The following is a 24,077-nucleotide window of genomic DNA, read 5'->3' as shown; positions in this document are numbered from 1 at the left end:
TTGGGAAAAAGAGTTTGTTGTGCCAATCATGCAGAGTTGAAATCATGGCTACTACCATCATCTAAGAGAACTGTGATATTTTCACCCTCAACTATGCCTTTCACTTTTAAGTAAATTGTGTAGAGATATAGGAATATACCCGAGAGGGATTGTCATCGTATCACACTTGGGATCATAGCCCTCACTATATTTGACTTCAACTTCATTGTTTTCAGGAATAGCATCTTCGATGAGGTTAACTTGTGCACCATTTGGGTGGTTGTTATTGAATGGTCTTTGGTTGTGATTGTGTGTGACTCCATTAGGTTGACCATTGGAATGACCATTTCTCTTAGTAGCGTTGTTTGTGTACTTATTTGAATAGTGCCCAAACTAAAAACATTTCACCTTTTTATTATCATTGGAAGGTTGATAAGGGTGTTCATTGTTAGAAGGATTTTGGTTGCTCCTCTACTGCATGTGGTTGTTTTTGTTGCCATGGGATTGAGTAGGTGTATTAGAATTGTCAAATTTGCATCTCTTGAAGAAGGTACGACTTTGTTTTTTGTTCCTATCAAAGTTAGAAAGAAAGGAACTCTCTTGTTATGGTTAGTGTTAGCTGGTTAATCAATGTGGAGTTGATGTATAGCTTTCTTTTTCTCGACAATGAGAGCCAAGTTATTAGATTCTGCCAGTGAATCTGACTCAAACATGTCTACTTTGGCACCAACTTGTAGTGCTAACCCAGATATATACTTACCCTTTAATTTCCTGGCGGCTGACATGTTCAATGGCTTGAAGCTAAATGAGACAATTCCAAAAACGATCAGTGATGCATATCTTCATTTCTACCTTGGCGTGTCAAATCCACTGGCGCTTTAGCTTTGTATTTGTGGGTAATAAATTGAGTAGAAACAACTTTTTGAATGCATGCCATGTGCGAGGACTTGGACCGTGCTGTTTAGTGACATTTGCTATTAGTGAGGTGATTTGATGCACATTTGATCATGTCACGCTCAAGAAAATCTTCATCATAAAAATAGGCATCTAGTTGACTAACCCATGCCAACACGGTGATAGCATCTTTAGTGCCATCAAAATCCTTGAATGTGAAAGCTGTTCTGCTAAAAAAAATTTGTAAGTAGTGTGCAATAGCTTATTTTCTAATCCCTATCTTTGCATGCACTTATATGCAAGTGTTTGTTGCAAATTTGTGAGTTGTTAACCAATAGAGGGTGGTTGTGGAAGATAAGCCATGATAGCGTGCTTTTTCTTTTCTTTTCTTTTCTTTTATTTTTTGGTCTTTTTTCTCTCTCTTTTGTGTATATATACATACACACACACACACGTATAGTTTTTTAATGGTCATTTATATATGGATACGATAGTGTGCAAAAAAATAAGTAAATAAAGAAAAAAACAAAAATATTGTACTTACGTGTACGTTCAATGATGATGTCGAGTCCAAAAGTGCAGCACAAGAGCAAGTTGAAATTTTTCGATGGGTTGAACAAATCTACATGTGAGAAATTTGAATTTTTTATCTAGTCCAAAAGTGTAGCACACTAGTAGGTTGAAATTTGGTGATCGATTGAACAGATCCACGTGCAAGAAATTGAAATTTCTTAATGTTCCCTTTCTCAAAAGCAGATGGCAACGACAGAATAATCCCAACTTCCTTGATGTATTTTGGGAAGTAGGGTCGGCTTTTGTTTGCTAAAAGATGAAATCTTTGGAGTCAATGAGAACCTCGATTAATGGGAATTATGTAGCAAGCAGATTGTATATATATTCAGCTTTCACTTTGCTCAATTGCGGGTGAGCAAGACGATGAAGGGGAGTGAGCTCTATTGGTTTAATTTTTTCTTAAAAGCTCTTGTTGGCTACATAATATGAAAGGGAAATTATCTCATGTGAAAAGGGCTGCCTAATGCATCTCTTGGTGGCCAGTCGAAAAGGCTCCTTTTTTTTTATCATGTAGTGAGGGCCACACCTTTTAACTAAAACATGTGAAAAGGTTCCAAAATTGAGGAGACAACAAGCAAGCAATACGATAGAGGCAGCACGTAGGAGGCAAGAATCGATGGCAATGCACAGGAGGCTTTTTGGCCCGAGCGTAAGAAGTCGAAGTCGTCTGTAGAGGTGGGGCAACCCGTTTGGCAATGGTTTTGTAGGGTTTGGTGAAGGTTGATGGCCATGCCTTAGAGTGTATAAAGGGTGCTTCCCACGATACTATCGAGCCCACAACTAGAGTAATGTAATTCCTTTGCATGGAGGATAGATGCCCTCGTAAACTTCTCTTATGCTTGTGCTTGAGTGTGGGTTTGATTCCATGGTTTTACCTTGAACTAAATATAACTTGATCGAGTAGTTAAGGTATCACAAATTCAAAGTCAGCCTACCAAAATGAATCCTTAAGTCTAAAATAGTCAAAAATTGCATGTGCCCTTTGTACTCTTGAGACGCCTTCCTTCTATCGCCAACTTCTCTTTGAAAAGGAGTTTTGTTCTCCTTATCCTTCCTAGACTAAATTCATCTCTTCCTAAGTTTGTTCAACTTCAAGTACTCTAATGTTGAATTTAATCCTTGTTCAAGCCTTCTTCTTCAGAATCTTCTTCTTCTCGTCTCCTTGCCCACATATCTTCTATTGATTTGAATTAAAAGCTAATTTCAAATCTCAAGAAGCGTAATTGGTTGATTAATTTGCCAATCAAGCTTTGTTTTACGAATTGGATGTTCACTATGAAGGGAATGGGGTCTAAGGGGGCCTCTTTATTTGCCATGGGATTCAAAAGGAGATTATGGAAGGGGCAAATGGGTGGATGCCATGCGGACTAAAAATGTGGGTATGGCAGGGCCTAAAAATAAGTGGTCAAACTTGTACTCTTTTATAAAATACAAAGAGAAAATCTCTTATAAATTCAAAAAAATGAACTTTTCTCTAAATAGTTGAGTAAAAACCAATCCTTTCTCTCTCTACTGGCTGCCAGTTTCTCCCCCCCTCTCTCCTAAAAGAGGTCCCCTCCAAAAACGTGTTGATCATTCCCTCCCTCTCTCTCTACTGTACCATATCTCACTTCTCTTCACTTCACCTTGTTTCTCTTTCCTTCCTTTCAGTTTTCCCTCCCAAAAGCTTTGCAGCAGAAGTTTGAACCTCCTTTCCCTCCTCAAGCTTACTGCATTCTTGAGGGTTGCATTCTCCTCAGACTGAAGTTCTCCATTACTCCATGGGCTTCACTAAACACCTCTAGCTAAAGCTGAAGTCTACAACATATCCTTCTGCTACATCATCCCTCTTTCTTTCCTCAACAGGTTTCTTGCTCCTTCTCCATTAAGCTCTTTAGAGAGGATCTACTTCCCTCTCAAGCTTTGCAACATTTCTTCCACATTAAGACAACAAGCAGGTGGAACAGTATAGAAGTAAGTGGCACCCTTCACCTTTGTGTACCATCAAGATTCTTGCTCTTTATACAGCTGAGAACATGGATGTGCAATGTCTAATCATAAGCGTTTGTGTGCAGGTTGTGCCACTATTTCCCATGGCATCATTAGGTACTCGACGACCTAGGAGTGTCATTGACTCCATTTCATGCAGCAATGTACAAGACGACAATGGATATTGGGTGACAATGGAGTTAAAACGAATGATGTGGGTGACAATGCAACCCAGCTCAAGAGGTGCACACAAGGTCTCAAGGAGACACATGGATTCTCGAGCACACCATTGGAAGGGAAGAATCATGGAGTTCAAGCAAACACAAGACAGCAAGAGTCTTGCGAAGGTGCAGCATGTGTATATTGCGTCACAACTGAAGCTAGAGACAGCAGTGGCTCCATTGAGGTTTCCTGCAAATTGTAATTTTTACTCCTCTTGCAAGTTTTTCGGTTATCTATTTAGTATTTCTACCTTGTGTGTTGCTTTTGATGACTGTAAGACTTCCATTGCTTTTTGTTCATGTTTACAGATGTTTTTCCATCCGATCTTGTAAAGTGGGAGCCAATAGAGTCCTTCACTTTTGAGGCCATCCACAGTGAGCTTGGCAAATTGCTCTATGTTGGTTGTCAGTCCTCTGAGCTTGCCTCACGTGACATTTTTTTTTATGATCATACTTGTGTCACACCTAGGCGAAATGGATATGGTAATCTATCTTTGGTTCACTTGCCAACCTTGGAGGCTTTGGAATGGCCTAAGCCAGACAGTGCCTTGATCGCAACAACCAAAAGGAGAATCGAGGTGGATGTGCAAGCAGCAATGAAGTGCACCTATGGTTCCCATAAAGCCATGGTAACATGGTTTATGTCTCTTCATGTGTTTGTGTTTATATTTCGGCTTCAGAGTGTTCAGAGGACACCAACAATCTGGACTTGCAAAGGGGGAAGTGCGATCAACGGGTTTCTTGTAGCTGGATGGGAAACTAAGGTGGTCAACCACTAGGGAGATAGAATCAAGTGCTCTGTAATGCTAACAAGGTGGTGTTCAGATACCATATTGCAAAGCAAAGCTTGTCGATGGTTTTTCCCTATAGAAGATGGAAGCCGACGATGGGAGAATGGGAGGCACTAGACTCTGAGGTTGCTGCTAGAGAATCAGTTGACCTACAAATACATCTTCACGATGATGCAGTGCACCACATTACAGTGAACAATGAGTGGCCTCTTAGTCACCTTCGCGAGTATCTTAATCTCAGATATACCTTGCCCAAACAATCTCTTTTGTAATCAATGAAAAGATTGTTCGCTCCAGGAAAGAGAAGAGCGTTCTGTGTGAGACCATTCCGTTTCCACGATGTATTTTTGTAAAAGCTTATAACTGACATGGATTTTTTCCACATTAATACATACAGTGTTTTGAATCTCGTTTCTGCGCATACTTGTTTATTCTCAGCTTGTTCAAGTTTTCGATTGAAACGTGCAATTTATTTGTTGTGGAGTACAAATGTTTTCAATGTTGGTGTCTTTCAATGCTTTGTCGCATGATTTTGTTTAAAATAAAAGTTTTAAGTTTATTTTGACATTAATTTAAGTGCTTTTAAAAAAGTGACTTTGGGTATATAAATGACTTTCTAGTTTTTAAACTTCATTTCTCACATTCACAAAACTCTAGCTCTAAGCTCTCTTCGCATCTTCTTCGCGAACGAACCCATGGCAACATCTACTGATGCACTTCTCAACACAATTAGAAAAGGTAGGACTTGCAGTTCGAGGGGACAATTGACATGCAGGCCACTGCCAACCTTCATTCACAGACATTCAAAAGCTTTTTTGACTACATGGCACAGCACATGGAGGAATATGCCATAATCTTTGAGGGATCCGACACGGCGTGGTTGCCAATGGATTTCTTGAAGCATCTCTATGCGACTGACAAAAACTTCCGGTTTTGCTTGTTGAGGTTTATTAAAGGCCTCACGGAACGGGACTTCAAGACAGAGGACGAGGATGATCTCATGGATTTGGGCATGGGGTGCATAGGCACCCAATTTATTTCATGGGACATGGTTCTAACATTACTTGTGCTTGAGGGCATGGACAAGGGAAAATCAAAGGAAAAGGTCAACCAAAGACCTCCTGGGACCATTGTGGAGGAATCAAATGAAGTTATCGAAGAGATAGATGAGCAGGCCGAAGCATCTATGGCACTCGTACTCATGCAAGATCCAAGCGCCACTGAGGAGGAAGATCGAATGATAGAGGGAGATGAGGTGTTTGAAGAGATCCCAGGCCTCCAAATTCTCACTTTGCATCCAATGGTGGTGGATGATCATCAGTTTATGTTCCTTGACGACATTGCCAAAACGTTAGGACTCAGAGAAGATGAGTCACTTGGAGTGCTTATCTATGCGGGCATGAAGGATCCAAGTGGGAAGGAAGAGAAAGTCAATTTTCAAATTGATTTCAAAGACCAAGATCTCCCAACAAGCCTCTCTTTCCTCCCCTGTGAAAACGAACAACAGTTGGTGCGAGCAGTAGCAAGTACACTAGTATAAATAAAATCATGTGCCTCTTTCTATGAAAGCGTACCAGAGAGCACATTTCATCCACACAAACCACTGATTGCAATTGGTAGAGATGATCGATCTAGCATCGATCTTACAAAGAAAAATCTTGAAGAGAGGGATAAAGAAACTGAGGTAAATAAATCTAAACCTGGTATAATTTCTAGTATTTCCTACTACAAGTGTTAATATCAATTAAAATGCTTTGCAGACGGCTTATCATATTGATAAGTTCGCAATGCGTACTGAAGGTTCGCGCAACATCTCCACGGGTAGAGATAGTTCTCTTTGGCACTACCTGAGCCATCTGGGGCCATCGATTCTTAGAGTTGCTCACACAGAGTTCTCCAAGAATGGTTATGCAGAGCTGCTAAAGTGTAAAGCATTAAGTGGCATACTCGCTGAAGATTCTCTCCTTACACGCTCACAAATGTATATTGGTGGACCGAGAGGCAGCATTGTATGCCTTTACAGGCAAACACCCAGGCTCGGTCCTCTCCCACTGCGCCTTGAGCCTAGGTCAAGGGTTGACAAACCCAAAGGAAATTGTAATATCCCTTGGTGTCAAGTCATCCATTCGCCCATTACCCAAAGATGTAATTCGTAGAAAAACCAATCGACCATGATGTAATATTCGCATCAATAAAGAATAAATGTTTTTGTCAATGATTTTTGTCACCATTCAGTACTTGTTTTTTTATCCATATTGTTCAATAATTTCCATTTTAGCCCACTGAGGCACACATGTGCACATAACCTCAAACATGCAGACACCATGCGGCTGGGGGGAGCGTCTCGGAGATAATTTTGCGAAACGGGGCGACGGGGGGGGCGTACGAGGTCAAGAAGGGCATGTGATGCATCGGCAGCGCCAGGGGGGGTCGGAGGGTGCAAAAAAATCCCTTGTGCGCCACGGCACGCAGGGGGCAATTTTGTCACTGGGCGGGGTCGGAGGGTGCAAAAAAAGCCCCTGTGCGCCACGGCACGCAAGGAGCAATTCTGCCAGTGACAAAATTGCTCCTTGCGCACCATGGCGCACAGGGGCTTTTTTTGCACCCTTCGACCCCGCCCGATGCCGCTGATGCGTCACATGCCTTTCTTGACCCCGTACGCCCCCCCCCCCCCCCCCGTCGGTCCGTTCCGCAAAATTATCTCCGAGACGCTCCCCCCAGCCGCCCGGTGCCTGCATGTTCAAGGTTCTGTGCACCTATGTGCCGTGACGGGCGACAATGGAGCCATGGTGGTTAACTTAAATTTAACATATCCAACAATTTAAATACATATAAAAAATAATATCAAATTAAAATTGAATTGCTCGGAATGATAGAAATTCGTCAATTGATATTATAGAGAAAGATTACAAATCTCATGAAGAGAGAGTACATGGGATAAACTACATCTTATGAAGGCATCCTTCATTTCTTAAATTTAGTGCTAAGGATAAATCCATATTTTTTAAAGTTACACGCTTTGCATGCGCCATACAGGAGACGCCATCTTGGAAAAGCTGCACCAAAATGTCTTTAGCGGCATCCTATAAGGCCAGTAAAGCTGCGCGTTGTATTCTTGTAACGGAATCACTGTATTCATCTATCATCTCTCTCACCACCCGAGAGAAGGCCGCTTTGGGTATGATTGGCTCAGTGCTCTTTTGGTGTTTCCTGATCTCACGCAGAGTCACTGTGCATGGCCTCCATCTCCGCTTTTTCTGTGTTGCTGGTGGTGGTGGAGGAGCCACCTGCCTAGCCCATTGAGGAGGATCATATTTGTTTTTTTTTTCTCCTCTCCTCTTGAGTTTGTTGCCCTTCTGGTGTCACCTTGTCTCTTTTTCTTTTTGCACATTGCTTGGCTCTCTGAGGGATTTTTGAAGGCTTTGAGCTCCCAGCCTTTGCTTGTTGGGTGGCTTGAGCTCTATCTTCTGCTGCCTTCTTCTCTGCCTTTGCTCGTGCTTGTAATTCAGTCAAATGAGCTCTCTCAGCCTCAACTCTCTGCCTTTCCTCTTGCTCTCTCTGTCTTCTTTGCTCTTCTTGTACTGCCAGGGCTTTCTTTTCAGCTGCCTCTTTCTTTTCCCTCTCCCTTTGTCTTTTCCTCCTCTTGGCCTCTTTTGCTTTAGATACCGGGTCACCTGGTATTACCTTGATTACTCTTTCTTTGATTCGTGGTGGAAACTTTTGCGGCGTAGTATGTGGGGTGGCCTGAGCACCAGTGGTTGTGGCAGGAGGCGATGGCGGTGGATTCTGAAGTGGGCCTCGATATTCCTGTCTTGTTTCTTGTGTTGCTCTACAAAGAGGTGAAATTGGTGGGGGATCTAAAAGAGGTGGGCGAGTGGCATGGGTTAAATCGTCGAGACCTCCAAATATGTGCTGCATGTTGCTTTGATCATCTGGATTTGATGGCTTGGGAGGCTCTTGGGTGTTTGGAGCAGGATGGGGCACTAGGTTATCCACTTGTGGTCGAGGATGTGGATTTGAAGCCGTGGATTTGAAGCCGTGGATTCTGCATGGATTTCCGACTGCAGATTTTCTGCGGTGTGAGTGGTTGTAGTGATATTGTTGTGCGTAGTGCCAACCTGCTCGTGTGAATTGTCCATGTGGTGCAAGATGTGAGTGCGTGTGTGTTTGTGCTTGAGTGGATCTTCTAAAATGTGCAAACAAAAAATGAACTTCAAGTTGTGAGTTTTGACTTATATAGTAATAATTTTTTTAAAAAAAACTTAAAAACTCAATAATACCATTAAAAATCCAAAATAACTCCAAAATTGTCGAAATTTGTTACATGAAACCACTGATTGGGGCGTCAACAAATCACGTGGCATTACAATTGTAAGCTCAATATGGTAATGGTTAGTGTCAGAAATTTATTGATTTTCCACCATTTCGTTGCCTTGTCGCCAACCACCGTCGAAATCGATCTTTTGCACTAGAAGCATGATATGATTGCGATCGCCTCACACTAACCACTTTCTCTATTTTGCATTTCAAGCTTCTTTGCACTCTAGTCTTCTTCCCGCTAAAACTCTATAGAACCAATTGAACATTTCGTGCAGGGCATTGCTCTTTTTCCTCCCACCTCCATGCCTTGTATTTTTAAAATACACTGCTTTTGCTTGATAGTGTGCGCGCTCCATTCCTTGGCTACTCCAGATGCCCAATGAGCCGAATGTGTCGAGAAAAAATGAGCTATGAGCAAAAAGAATATGCTGCAAAAATATAAACCTTTAGTTCAAACACTGATGGTTTTTTTTAATCCAAAGACAAAGTGTTCAACCCACCATTAATGTGTTATGTGTGTCTCCCCCCAGGCATCCACCATTTGCGCTGTGAAACTATTGATTACAAACTTTAAAGTGGATATCTCAGCAGAAGTTAGATTTGCCTTTTCAAGCAAACGAAAAAATATCATCTACAGACTGCCACACACGAACACGCTTAATTCCTAGGGCTGCTTCGTTACCTCTTAGGTGGTAATGTCACACACCTTTTTCCACAATTGAAACTCATTGGGACTTTGAGAGTTAGAATAGTTTGAAAGCATATGCTTAGCTTTACTACCACCCATACATATTTTATTAGGATGATCCTGTGTACTTCCAGATGCCTTCCTATCCTTTGATAGCTCTACTGCACCGCCATGAAGGCCAACGCTTGATAGAATAGATTCAAGTTCTCTGATACACTCTTCCCTTCTTTCTGCAGGCTCCATATTCCAAGCATAATCAATATGGAGCATCAGCAACTTGTCAAGAATATGTAGACGGGCATGAAGAGTGCGCACATGCACATTTATCAGAGGAATCGATAGAATAGGATCCCAATTTGGATCATCCATGTCTCGATTAAGGGGGTACACTCTGGTTACAACTGAGGATACCTTGAAACCATTGTTGGAGTGCTTTACCCACTGTTTGTGTAGTGGTCACACCTTTCGCAGAATTGACTGCAGCTTTGCCACCCTTACCCTTACCCTTACTGCTCTGTTCATAAGCGTAACGCTTACCCTTTTGAGCCGTTGACCTTTGACAATCTGGCACTCATCAAGCTTCATGACAAATATAACTTTGCCATCACACTCTTCCTGTGTCAACCCATAAAATCTGATCATTGACCCCTGGAGCTTCAATAAGTTAACATAGACATTACTGAACTCGTTGTAACGAAAAGATTTGTTCTCTTCTAGTGACAGGACATCCTCCACATATTGAAATCCACCCAACAAGCTTGCAACATCATTATTGGCGCACCTTTTTACGACGCTAACACTGTAAGGCATTGGCAGCAACCTAAACAAACCTTTTTCTCTGTGACCTAGTGTGACAAGCCTATACAAAGCTTCGTAGGCCTTGAAACTTATTCCTGCGCTGTCACCTCCTACATCATCTCCTGAGGTGAAACAATGTTCTTCAGCTCATTGAAATACTTCTTGCGCAAAACTTTAGCAATGCCAGCATTGGATGGCTCATCCAATAGCTCCACCAGCTACTTTGGTTTGATGATATGCTTCGGCAGAGTATCTCCGATCATTTCAGCATTGGACTCGATTCCCATCATCCTCCAAGCCAAGTTCCTACATATTGAAATAATATTACAGCAACCTACAAAAAATGTACGAAATTAGAAGCTTGCATTTGGATTCCTACCGAGTTTGACGGATACGTTTCTTTCAAGATCCACCTCTTGAAGATAGCATAGACATCGCATGTCTCTTGTGCTTGCGAATGTGATAGCCCAATGGAATGTGTGTGAAATGATCGATTCGCCGGCACATATTACGTGCAGTGTGTTGTAGTTGAACATAATTGTCTAGACGACGCTCTTGCTCCATTTTTTGATGCTCTGCCTTTTTAATAAGCTTTGACATCTCGTCATTAAGCTGCTTCGTCTTCTCATTGGCTTCCTCTCCGACTTGCTGAATGTCTTTCACGTACTTCTCTTGCAATGAAGAATAGGCAGCACTGAGATGTTTTTTTGCTTCCCTTTCATTGAAAAAAGTTGAATGTAATCTCCAGTAGTAGACAAACAGTCCGTCTCTCCCATCTCCAATAAATCGCAGTAGTAGCTGAGTGACATTACGGAAAGGCGGTGATGCATTGGTCATTGGATCATAAGGGTAAATATGGCCATCAACCCATAAGTTGATTGCCTTGCATCCATGGTTCCGTAACTGGTCTCCAGCATTGGGATTAGATGTGCCAAGTCGCACAGTTGTATACTCCTGCTCTAAATCAGCGTTTAATCGATATCATTTTGATTTGTTAGTAATGTCTTGCAGTGGTGGGGGATTGAAGGACATTGTGTTAGTTATTGAAGCAAATTAGTGAGAATGTGTAATGGTGACTGCTACAAGCAGGTGAAGGTGGCTATGGAGGAAAGAAGTGGAGAGTACTTAGAGTTAAGAGAAAAAGATTATGTTGTGGAGGGAAGAAAGAGAGGGAGTGCAGCTCAATCTCCTTTGAATTCAAATTGTTGATCATGGCTGTAGAGAGAGAAATGCTGCAGCTCACAGAGGTAATAGAGTTTTCCATTGCACTCAGCTGGAGCTGGAGTGGGAGAAGCATGAGGGAGAGAGAGAGAGAGAGAGAGATAGAGAGAGAGAGAGAGAGAGAGAGAGAGTAAAGGAAGAGAGAGTGGGAGAGAGGACAGATCTGCAACCTTGGAGGATCTGCACTTTTTCAGAAAGAGACAGCCAAGAATGTTTCTTAATGATTGGAAGAGGAAGTGACATGAGAGAAAAGGGGGGAAAGAGAGAGAGAGAGAGAGAGAGAGAGAGAGAGAGAGAGAGAGAGAGAGAGAGAGTTGGCTCACGTTTTAGAGAGAGATAATGTAGTGAGAGAATGTTTAAAAATCTGCTTTTTCTGGCAGGGGGGCTAAAAAGTGCCTCCTTTAATGAGTTCTAAGTGAGAGAGTGTTTTATATATTAGAGAGAGAAGAGGGGTGGAAAAAAGACATTTGAAAACTCATTTAACCCCCTCTCTTTTGGTTACTAAACAAACTAATTTCAAATTCAAAATATGGAAATGGCTTTTAAAAAAATCTCAGCATAGGCCTTTTTGTCCTCTCTTTTAGGATTGGTCAAACTTGGCTTAAGATTTAAGCATTCCCTTAAAACTCCCAAATAAAGAGGCCCTCCTATACCCCATTCAGTTCCTAATGTGCAGATTCAGAAACTCCTCCTTCCAAGTTGAAAATCAAGTTGTTGATTGCCATGAACCTTCATTCCGACCCAATGTTTGGATTCCGAGAGAACGAAAGCTAAAACCCTTCAATCTTTCCCCACACACATAACCATCAACCTAAATCTACCATCTCTCCCAAAACCCAAGTACATACAACTTGACTAAGAGGCCATGCATGCATGCACATACGCAGAGAGAAAAAATATACTAGATAGTAAAAGCATGTAAGAGAGGAGATGTAGACATGATTTTTGCACATATACTGAGTGATCGCGCACAAACGGGCGCCAAGAACTGTTCCATGCATTAAATGGAGCCCCTGTGGGGATATGCTCTCAAAAGAGCTCACAAAAGTACGCATCTGCTATCAAAAATGCATAAAACTGATATACAAAGCTCCCATTGGAGTTGAGTAGTATTGCAAACTGTACCTATAAATCTATGAAACTTTTAAAACTTTACTTGTAATGTTGATGCAGAACACTATGCCTCGATCGAAAAACGATCTATGATTGAATGTCCAATGCTAACTCCACTTGTAATGTCGATGCCAAATCTACGCCTCCAAACAATGTGCTCAGGAAAATGCGTCTCTTGAGAGACTGCTAGCACAGCTATGCATCAATCAATCCACAAAAGACACACATCCAATCTTTGTCTATGTCTGAGCGTGATGTTGATGCCATAAAATCGATGTCCAAGATGTCAAAACTGAAGAGGATGATGCCGGTCCAGATGTTGAAGCCAATGTCAAAGATGTCGAAGCCGATGTCGATGAGAGTCGATGTCAAAACTTATGTTGATGAGGGTCGATGCCAAAACCAAGAGTCCCCGAGATGGTGTTGATGTCAAAAAATTGAATGTGCGCGCACGCACACACACACACACACACAGTGTGTCAATGTTGAAGTTAGAGTCAAATTGGAGAGCTCGATGTCACAAAATTTGGAGCTAGAGAGAAAAAGTTGGAGAGTGGGATGCCGATGTCGCACACAAAGTCATTCTCTCTCTCTCTCTCTCTCTCTCTCTCTCTCTCTCTCTCTCTCTCTCTCTCTCTCTCTCTCTCTCTCTCTCTCTCTCTCTCTCTCTCTCTCTCTCTCTCTCTCTCTCTCTCTCTCTCTCTCTCTCTCTCTCCTCCCCAGCCCTAGTCGCTCCTTCTCCCCCCCCCCCCGGTGAGGGACTGCCTTGTGGGGGGCCGTTAAGCCACAGCTCGTCGCCCCCCGCTCAACCAAAGACTCTCCTATGTGGCTGGTTTCAGTGAGACTGCATGAACTATCTCAGCCCTACTCGTTTCTGTACGAACTGTCTCGGTGTGCATCCCTGCTCGTTTTGCCCTACGACTTGGTTTCGGCTTGTGACTTTACTCGATGACTTGGTTTCGGCTCTGCTCGTCAACTTGTTCAGTGGCTTTTGTTTTACAACCTCAAGAACTCAAGAAGGCCTTTCCCTTAACTCCAACCTAAGGTCTGTTTCAAGAACTCTTTGTTTCATGAAGGTGACTGTTTCGAGAAGCTTAGATCTGTTTCAAGAGTGATTGTTTCAAGAGGGTGTTTCTGTTTCAAGAAGGTCGGCCTTTATCAAAAGGCCACTCCGACCTAAGCCTCTTTGCACTCATGGCTACTCGGGTCTCGTCATGAGATAAACACAGTTTCACGAGAGTTGTGGCAACACCTTTGCATGTAGACAACATCACCCGCCTTCAAACCAAAGTCAAAAGCGTCCGCAAGGAGAATGACGAGCTGAAACAAAGGCTTTCAGCTTTCGAAGCCCGGCTTGCCACAATAGAGAATCGCAAGGAGGAGGAGTTGAAACATATAGAAATCAAATTCAAGAAGGAAAAAGAAGAAGTAAAGACAACCGTCATGAAAGAGGTCAAAACTCAAGTAAAAGAGTCAATCTCTTGCACGGTCAAAGATCGTGTGGCATCCACGTTACGTGAGCGGCAACAATAGGAGGATATCACCCTCAATGTTTGCATTGGTGGGCTCTCAAGCAATTGGAAAGGAGAGGGGGACCTCAAGTTTCACAAGTCATTTGCCCACATCCAATCCGCAATCCCCATGATGCAGTGTGATCTAGCAACAATCACTTCTCTTGCACACGAGCCTAGCACCAATCATGCAATCTACACTTTCAAAACCAAGGTGGACCAAATCAAATTTCTTGAGCAATCAAGGCTTCTCAATGACACAAAAATGTGGTTTGCAGAATGTCTTACACCCGCTCAACTCAAGCAAAAGAAGGCAGAATACAAAAGACGCGAGAAGGGCGCACAACAGGGAAATGGGCAGTCTACCGAGGAGGTAAAGCCATTATTCAAGAGTTTCAAACTCCCAAATCGGCTCCCTCCTCACCCCCTTCTGCATAGATTTTGTTCATCTTATCTTATCTTACCTTCTTTTTGGACCCTTAGTCCTTAACTGAGATGTATCCCAAAATCCCCCCACGTTTGTAATGTTTTGTTTCTGGTCCCATAGGTCATATTTGACCTCCATTGATGATAATACAATCTCTCTCTCTCTCTCTCTCTCTCTCTCTCTCTCTCTCTCTCTCTCTCTCTCTCTCTCTCTCTCTCTCTCTCTCTCTCTCTCTCTCTCTCTATCTATCTATCTATTGTAGTGCTACACTAGGAGCCAATGTTAACTTGTTCTTTCTATAACGCTATGAAGCAAAGTTTGTGTAGCACTATGAAGCAAAGGTTTCTAGCGTTGTGAAGTTTTTCCTCTCTGTAGCACTCCAATAACATTTTGAAAAATCCACGCTATCCTTTGCAAGAGAAAATCAATGCTTTGCCTTGTTTTTGAGCTCAAGATTTCATTGCGTAGAAAATCTTCCACAGTCAAGCTCTTCAAGTTTTCTCTGGATTACTTTCTCTGCTATAGTATTTGAAACTTAGCTCGTTGAGAAGCCTATGCACACGCCGGGAGTAGATCAGGTAGCTACCTTGCTTTGATACCACTTGTGAGGCACGATGAGGAGTGTGTGCGTGCAAGTGCAAGTGTAGATTGCAATACAATAGGACACGAGGTGTGGTGGAGCTCTGATAAATAAAGTATTCACAACCCCTTATTCTTTTTTGTTATGTAAATGAATAAGGTTAGTAATGGGCGGCGCCCGGCTAGTATGACATGCACGCTTACACCCAGGTATATAAAATGAAGGATATTTGGATTTGGACTTATATTTGATTTGGAATTTGATTTGGTATATGATGATTTCTTGTCACAATAATGTTTATGGAATTGGACGAGATTTATGAGAATTGATTTACTAAACAATGAGTGTGACCAATGATAACCTGATTCATCCGGGTATGACATATACTAATTATTCTAGTGGTATGGGACACTAAAATATGCAGTATGTGGATGAAAATAGGCATAAGCAATGTTCTTCAAGGTTATGAATTTTCTTTCAGTATGTGATATTTCTGGCATAGAATAATAACCATTTACTTTGACAAGTACTGTTTGCAGATTCTTATCTTCGCTGAGGACAATTGTTTTTTGACTGAGAGGTATGCAATGGAAATTGATATTTTGTTATTTACTGTAGCAAACGGGTGGCAAAAACATTAGTAGTTAATGGACTATGAGAAAGGATAACACATTTATGTATGTTTTATTATTCAAGTGCTCTTTATGAGCTATGAACACAATTATAACCAGTCGGGTAGTCTGTATCCATTTTGAGCATTCAAGAAATCTATAAATAAATAAATGCAAGAGGAAAATGCCCACTCTTATGTCTATTCTTATCTCCTATCCTCTCTTCTCTCTTGCACGGGGGAGATTGCACCCAATGCCTATGTCTATTCTTCTCTCCTATCCTCTCTTCTCTCTCGCTGTGTCGGTGTAGCACTTTGCTCTAGGAGGTGCATCGGTGCGTGCTCTCTTACTCTTTCTTGGTCTATCTGTGTGTGTGTGTGTGTGTGTGTGTGTGTGTGTGTGTGTTTGTGTGTGTGTTCACATGCGTGCGCAAACTCAGATACAATTTTGATTATATGGTTAGAGGATTTGCCAAGTATGCAGATTTGTTAGTTTATGGCTTGCGGTATGTTATTTTTGCTATTTTGCAGTGCCTTCCTCGCTTCCGGCTGTAGCAAGCACTAGACACAGGTGGTCTGCTACTCACAAAAGAATCACAATAATTGCAATGCTATTACAACCTCCTCCTTGTGCAACAAAAAAAGCCTATTCAAGTACATGTGGTTTAGCCTTTTTCTTTCTTAAAAGTGACTCATCCTATAATAGCAATGTGCATAATGCGTCAAACTTTATAGCTTGAGTGTCTCGACTCCAAATCTTTACACAAAAATGCAATTTTAGCCTCATGATGACTTGCATAAAGACCAACCATACTATCCCAAGCCAATTTTATTGATTTTGTTGATCGAATATGAAGAGTAATAGTACGCTCACAAATAATGCAATCAATTTATGAGCATGAACATCTCTAACATCCCAATGAGATTTCTTAGCTATAGGCAAAACACCTCTAGCAGCAACATGCTTTCTACATTCTACAACATCCTCAATAGAGCTTGTATCCAAAAAATATGGAACTACATCAATGCTCTCCACAACGTTCTAGGTATCCTTTGACACAAGAACATGAGTCATCATGTAAGACCACATTGGGTAGTTATCCCCATCCAATTTATCCTTAGTAGCTCTAAAGGAGTACGAGCGGAAGTGCGACGCGAGAGAGAGTGCGAGAAGAAGAGCACGACGATGTGGTGAACTCGCTCTACTGTAATGTGTAGAGCATAGTGAGTTCTTATTAGGTTTTTACAAAAGAATATGTGTACATACCTGGCGGCCCGCCCACTTACCTGTGCGACCACATTGGGCTTTATACCCCAACAACCTCCCACTTAAAGTCCAATGTGTTACTTTAAGTGTGAGAGAAGCTACTATACAAACTAATATAAAAGAGATGTAGAGAAGTGATGTACTACCCTACACCTAACTGCTTGCGAAAATGCGCAAAGCTCTCTGAGGGAAGTCCTTTTGTAAGTAGATCAGCAGGATTTTCTGTGGTGTGAAATTTGACAAGCTGAAGTTTCTTATCCTCGAGCATTTCCCTAATGAAATGATACTTCACATCCACATGATTTGTCTTTGAGTGATAAACTGGATTGCGAGCCAATTGTATAGCACTTTGACTATCACAATATAACACAGGCATCTCTTCTTTGATTCCCAAATCTGTTACTAGTTGATTAAGCCAGATTGATTCTTTGCATGCCTCTGATGCTGCAACATATTCAGCCTCTGTAGTAGATTGAGTAACAAAATCTTGTAATCTAGAACGCCATGATACTGCTCCACCAGCCAATGTAAAGACATACCTGATGCATGGTTTTTAGGACCCCTTCTAAAGATGCAATAAAGGAACAGTCAGTTGTTGGGGAGATGAGGATACTCTAGTCCAAGGGATCTCGAAAGAGAAGAAAAATCTACTTCACAAGCACCAAAGAGTAAAAAGTGCCATGGACAGAAGATACGTGGGAACGAGATCTTATGCATGCCTACAACCTATATCTTACAGAATAGCCCATTCTAGGTGTGAATTTCTAGTGAAATTTACACGAGGATGTTCGTGTGGACTCACAACACAGCATACTCCGTTTTCACTTTTTTTACCGACAGTAAATATTTTTTACCACAGTAAATATTCTTTACCTACAGTAAATATTTTTCACCTACATGGTAAATACAAATCACTTTTTACCTACAGTAACTTTTTTTACCCATGGTAAATATTTTTTACTGCACCATAAGTATTTGGTAGGTAACAGTTCACTGTTACTAGAAGTAGTGATTGGGCATCAACTATGCAGTTACAGGAGGAGAAAAAGGGAAAATCTTATGGTAAAGGTGAGTCAACAGGGATAATGACTTTTGAGTTGAAAAGAGACATGCTGATTTTTTCAAAGAACACATGTCAAAAGAAGCCATGGTTGAGGATTTTTTGAGAATTTGATATTCAGGAGGACCCAGCTGCCACCTTCCCCCCGCAGGTCCCCCCCTGACATGTGCAGAACCTCCAGTTTCAACAGCCACCTTACTTGCTCTTAAATGCTGGTCAAGGCCTTATCCCCATGTGTCACAATTAGAAAAATCAGCATTTACCCTCCCCTCTCACATCACTCTAGAGAATATCTTGATGGTGACATATCAGGTGACCTCAATCTGTTGACCACCCTAAGCAAAAAGTAACCCCAATCAGCGGATTTAAGCATGTTTATCCCTAATCCTAAACCCTCTCAGAAACCTATATAAGGAGGCCTTCTCTCACTCAAAACCAACACTTCACCCACTTCACCAAGCAACGAAGCTATGACGACATTGCTCACAACGAGGAGCTATGGATGGAGCTCTACTCTCTCTCCCTCTCTCTCTCTCCCTCTAGTATGCTACATTACTAGCCCTAAAACCTAAATAAGGAGTCTTCTCTCATGCTCCATGGCCACCATCCTCGCCATCATTCTCTAAGGTATTGATGTGTTGCTAGTAGGATCATACCTACTTGCTGGGTTGATTGTTTTTGACAAGGGATTATGCCATCCTTGGCTTGCTTCTCTATATCCTTGTTATGTATGATCAGATGCCGTTGTATTGTTAAGCTGATGTCTTGTGTATATATATGCTACATAAGGTCCCTAAGCTTCGTTTCTATGTGTTTTGCCATATGTTTTGATGCCATCATAATGCCAGAAGTCTCACTTGCCTATGTGCACTATGTGTGAGGTCCCTAAACCTCTTAACTTAGGGTGGTGCCCCCTTTGTTTTTTTCTTTGCTTGTTTGCATGAGGCGTGGTTTGTGGAGTGTGCACGAGTACAGAGGCCACCCGATTGCACTGCTCTTTTTCCCGCCATCAATACCCTGACGTAGACCTTCGGTTGTCTAAGTCACCTGCATAATCTGAGTCTGTAAAACCCTTTACACTTAGCTCCTGACTCCCATAGCATATGGGCATACTCTTTGTAGCTTTCAGGTATCTCAATATTCCTTTCACTGCCTCCCAATGTTTCTTGCCTGGGTTTGACATGTATCGACTTACTACTCCCACTGCAAATGCAATGTCTGGGCGAGTAGCAATCATTGCATACATCAAACTACCCACTGCAGACACATATGGAATCTTATCCATTTCAGGATGTTCTTCCTCAGACACAGGACAATCTTGTTTGCTAAGTTTCACATATGGTGGCAATGGAACACTCAATGCCTTTCCCTTCTCCATATTGAAACGTTGCAAAACCTTGTCAATATACTCTGTTTGAGATAACCAAATCAACTTCTTTGATCTGTCTCTCTCAATGCGCATACCAAGTATATGACTTGCCTCACCCATGTCTTTCATGTCAAACGATTTTGCCATCTTTGACTTCAAAGCTGAAATTTCTTCCAAGTGCTTGCCAGCAATCAACATGTCATCCACATACAAAATAAGGATCAGCCAACTGCCATCCTTAGCCTTCTTTGTATATAGACAGTGATCGAACTCACTACGTTTGTAGCCTTGAGAAAGCATAAACTTGTGGAACTTATGGTACCATGCCCTTGGTGATTGTTTTAAGCCATAAAGACTCTTTAACAACTGGCATACCAAATCTTCCTTGCCTTTCTCAACAAACCCTTCTAGCTGCTGCATGTAAATTTCCACATCTAAATCACCATGCAAGAACGCTGTCTTGACATCCATTTGGTGCAACACCAAATCTAATATGGCAACCAATGCAAGAAAGCATCTCAATGTAGTCATCTTGACCACCGGAGAGAAGACTTCATCAAAGTCAATGCCTTGTTCTTGCTTAAAGCCCTTGGCAACAAGCCTTGCTTTGTACTTTGGCTGACTATCATGAGCGGTGATCTTATACCTGTAAACCCATTTACAAGGTAGAGCCTTTTTGCCCTGTGGTAATTTAACTAGCTTCCATGTCTGGTTTTTATGCAGAGCTGTCATCTCTGACTACATGGCCAATTGCCAATTCCCAGAGTCCTTCATTTGCACTGCTTCCTTGTAACATGAAGGCTCATTGCAATCAGTCAACATGACACAGTTCATAGATGGAACAAACCTATCAGGAGGTCGCGTGATACGTCTAGATCTACGCAAAATAGGTGGCTCATGCTCAGCCACAACCTGTGGTTCCACTCTATCCTGTCCTTGCTCCTCTTGAGCCCTGACATTTTGTCTTGCACGTGCAGGTCCATCTTCTTGGAAGACAACTCTTCTAATCTCCTCAACCCTCTCTGGTTTAGAATGATATTTGGCTTCATTAAAGTGAACATCATTGCTACGGATAACCTTTCTGGATTCGGGATCCCAAAGTCTGTACCCCATCTCACCAGAATTACCATAGCTTAAAAAGATGCACTTTCTACTCTTTGGCTCAAGTTTGTTCCTAAATTCCTTTGGAACATGAGTATATGCCTCACAGCCAAAGACTCTGAGATGCTTGTATGAGGGCATTTTGCCTGACCATACCATCTCTGCCACTAAATCCTTCTGCAAAACCTTGCTAGGAGCACTATTTATAAGATGAGCAGCTGTTGATATAGCTTCAGCCCAAAAGCCATTTGGCAGTTGTGCATTAGACAACATACTTCTGACCTTCTCTTGTATGGTCCTATTCATCCTCTTGGCAACACCATTTTGAGGAGGATTGTAAGGAGCAGTAAGTTCACGTTTTATACCTTTTGACTCACAAAAGTCCTGAAAGGCCTTTGAAACATACTCTCCACCATTGTCAGTGTGTAAGCATTTAAGCTTCTTGCCACTCTGATTCTCCACAAGTGTCACAAACGTTTTGAAAACACTAAACGCTTCATCCTTGTGCTTGAGAAAGTAAACCCATACTTTCCTCGAGTAATCATCTATAAATGTCATAAAGTAAGAAGCTCCCCCTAGAGATAGGTTAGGCATAGGTCCACACAAATCACTATGAACAAGTGCCAACTGTGTATCTCTTCTACTGCTTCTATGCTTATGTGGCTGCTGTGTTTGCTTACCATATAGACAATGTTCACAGAATTCAAAATCATTAAATGACAAGCTAGGCAAATAACCAGAACGAGACAAGATTTCCATTCCCTTCTTGGACATATGTCCTAACCGGCTATGCCACAAAGAAAAGTTCGGCTGCTCCGTTACATTGATTACATTTTTAGAGACATTTGATACATAAATCATGTAAAGTCCTCCAGACTTTACTCCATGTGCTACTGTCATAGAACCCTTTGATATCTTCCACATATTCTGTCCAAAAGTGGTGACGTAGCCAGCATCATCAAGTAAACCTGTGCTGATCAAGCTCTTTGTAATTGCGGGAACATGTCCCACATTCTTCAGCGTGAAAGAAGAGCCATTCTGAAACTTCAATTGAACATCTCCAACACCTAAGATCTCACATGTCTGCCCATTGCCGAGCCGAGCCGAACATGATCTTTAGTGGTCACATAAGAGGTAAACCACTCCTTGTTTGGAGACACATGAAGTGATGCCCCTAAGTCTATAATCCAGTCACTCAGTGCATTTCCATCAGATGCTGTAAGAAGAGCTGAGTCCATTGTATTTTTCAAGAAGTAGATATCTCCTGACACTAGACTGTCATCCTCTGCAACAGTGTTTGTCACATTTATTTCTTGAATCTTCACTGAGGACTTGTTCTTCTCACCATGGTCTTCTGCTTTCTCTTTGCCTTTTTTTGCTTTCCATTCTCTGCAGTCTCTTTTCATGTGACCCTTCTTGCCACAATGGTAGCATTCTATGTCACTCTTGCCTTTAGCACTGCGGAACTTGCTACGAGACTGATCCCTCTTTCCACCTTTGTACTTTTCTTTGGTCCTTCCCCTGACAACTAAGGCTATTCCTTTGCCTTTGTCCATTGTCTTTCTGTTGGTTTCTTCAGTAAGCAGACTGCCTTCTACACCTGCTATGGTCAAACCATCTGGAGGTGCAGAATTACTCAAAGCTGTGTGAAAAGTGTCCCACCTTTCCGGAAATGTGATCAACAGGAACATAGCTCTAACAGGTTTATCAAACTTGACACCTTGAGCTGACAACTGACTGTAGATGGTGTTGAATTCATTCAGATGATTGGACATAGGTGTCCCTTCTTTCATCTTCAAGTCAACAAGCTTCTTAAGCCAGTATACCTGTGAAGCTGCGCTCTGCTTCTCATAAAGATCACTCAGCTTTGTCCATGCTTGATAAGCCGACATCTCGTCTGCTACATTGAAGTAAATGCTTTCTGCCAAAGTCAGCATAATGGTAGAAAGTGCCAATTCATCCATTTCGCTCCATTCATCTTCGTCCATATCTTGTGGTTTTATCCCCTTGAGCTTTATAGGTTTTATCTGCTTCTTTTGTACCAACACATGCCAAATCTGCTTCTTCCACAATGGGAAATTGGTTCCATCCAGCTTCTTGATATTGTAAAGAGCAGTGTCCTGTGATCCAGCCATAGCTACGCTTCACAGTAGTTTACTTTCCTGGGAAAAATTCGGCAGAGTTTCTCCTGTAAACTGACCTCTGAACCAATATGAACCTGTTAAATGAACCAATAAAGCTTCAGATTCTGTAGAAATTTTGGCAGAGTCTCCTTTGTAAAATGGCTCTGGTGTACTAAAGAACAGACCAAAAATAGCTCAAAAAACCACTGTCTCTCTAACACTGTAAGCTGTGGGTAAACCTGTCCTGCACCTGTACTGTCTCTCACTGTCCTGTCACGGTCCTGTAAGCATAGACTACGAAAATGCCTCAAAGGCAGTAAAGCAAAGATGCAATCCCAACTGTCTAACTCACAGTCAATACATCCTAGCTGCCTATCTAAGGGTGCTCGAGGGATCGCTCCAAGACCTGTATCACCGAAAGGATCTCAACATTCGATAATACCCCAGCTCAATAAAACCTCACTCGACCCTCAACAAAGGCTGCAGTAAATCTGACAGTACATAGACTTCCCACAAAGTCATACAGCCACAAATTTCCCACTGTATGCTGTAACAACTGCGGCAGTTGTTTGCTGCGTGACTCACAGCCAGCAAACCCTCAACAAACATACATCATCTCTGACAATACATCCCATGTGGAAGTACCTGCAATGTCAGGATGAAATCTGGAATATCAAGCAGCAAACACAAGCTACCTGGTGAACTGGTGGATGTCGCCTACAGTCTGTGTGTAGGTGCGTCCGTGTCGTATGTGACACGCCTCCAAGAACTGTAAGCCGTACTTCGTTGTGTAGATAGCCACAAATTAGCACTTTGGAAGTGTAGATATCCTCAACACTTGCAGTCGTAGGCCGAAACCCCTAAATTGCAGAGTCGGATCTGCACTCGCCGAGACCACGTAGTCAAAAATGGCCTGCGCAGATGTTTGTCGAAGCCGAACGGTGGCCGAGATACCTCAAAATGAAATTCTGAGTACACCAAGCCCTTTGGGCTGTCCCACAGGAATTGGGGCCGTGTCTTCGCCTGTCGAATCTCACTCCAATGTGAGCAGGTGAATCTGGCTACCTGCAAATGCTGCCCCGAGCCTCGATCTGAGCTCTGATACTAGTTGAAGGAGTACGAGCGGAAGTGCGACACGAGAGAGAGTGCGAGAAGAAGAGCACGACGATATGGTGAACTCGCTCTACTGTAATGTGTAGAGCATAGTGAGTTCTTATTAGGTTTTTACAAAAGAATATGTGTACATACCTGGCGACCCGCCCACTTACCTGGGCGACCACATTGGGCTTTATACCCCAACAAGCTCTATCAAAATCAGGCAATCGTAACGTAGGTGCATTAGTTAAAGCATTCTTGAGTGCAATGAATGAGCCTTCTTGTAAATCAATCCTTACGTACATGAATTTTTTTCTTCAATAGGAGAGTCAAATACGGAGATTTATAAAAAACTTCGTGTAATAACT

General features: G+C 42.1%; 1 pseudogene; it reads left to right on the top strand.

Moving 5' to 3' along the window:
* The first annotated feature begins 8,199 nt into the window (after nucleotides 1-8,199).
* LOC147452546 (uncharacterized) lies at nucleotides 8,200-14,567 on the top strand (annotated as a pseudogene).
* Nucleotides 14,568-24,077: the final 9,510 nt, after the last annotated feature.

This window comes from Adiantum capillus-veneris, chromosome 8 (assembly GCF_014529385.1).
Source record: "Adiantum capillus-veneris isolate H3 chromosome 8, ASM1452938v2, whole genome shotgun sequence".
NCBI lineage: Eukaryota > Viridiplantae > Streptophyta > Polypodiopsida > Polypodiales > Pteridaceae > Adiantum > Adiantum capillus-veneris.
The sequence above is the reverse complement of the archived record's forward strand: the minus strand, read 5'-3'. Positions and strand labels throughout refer to the sequence as shown.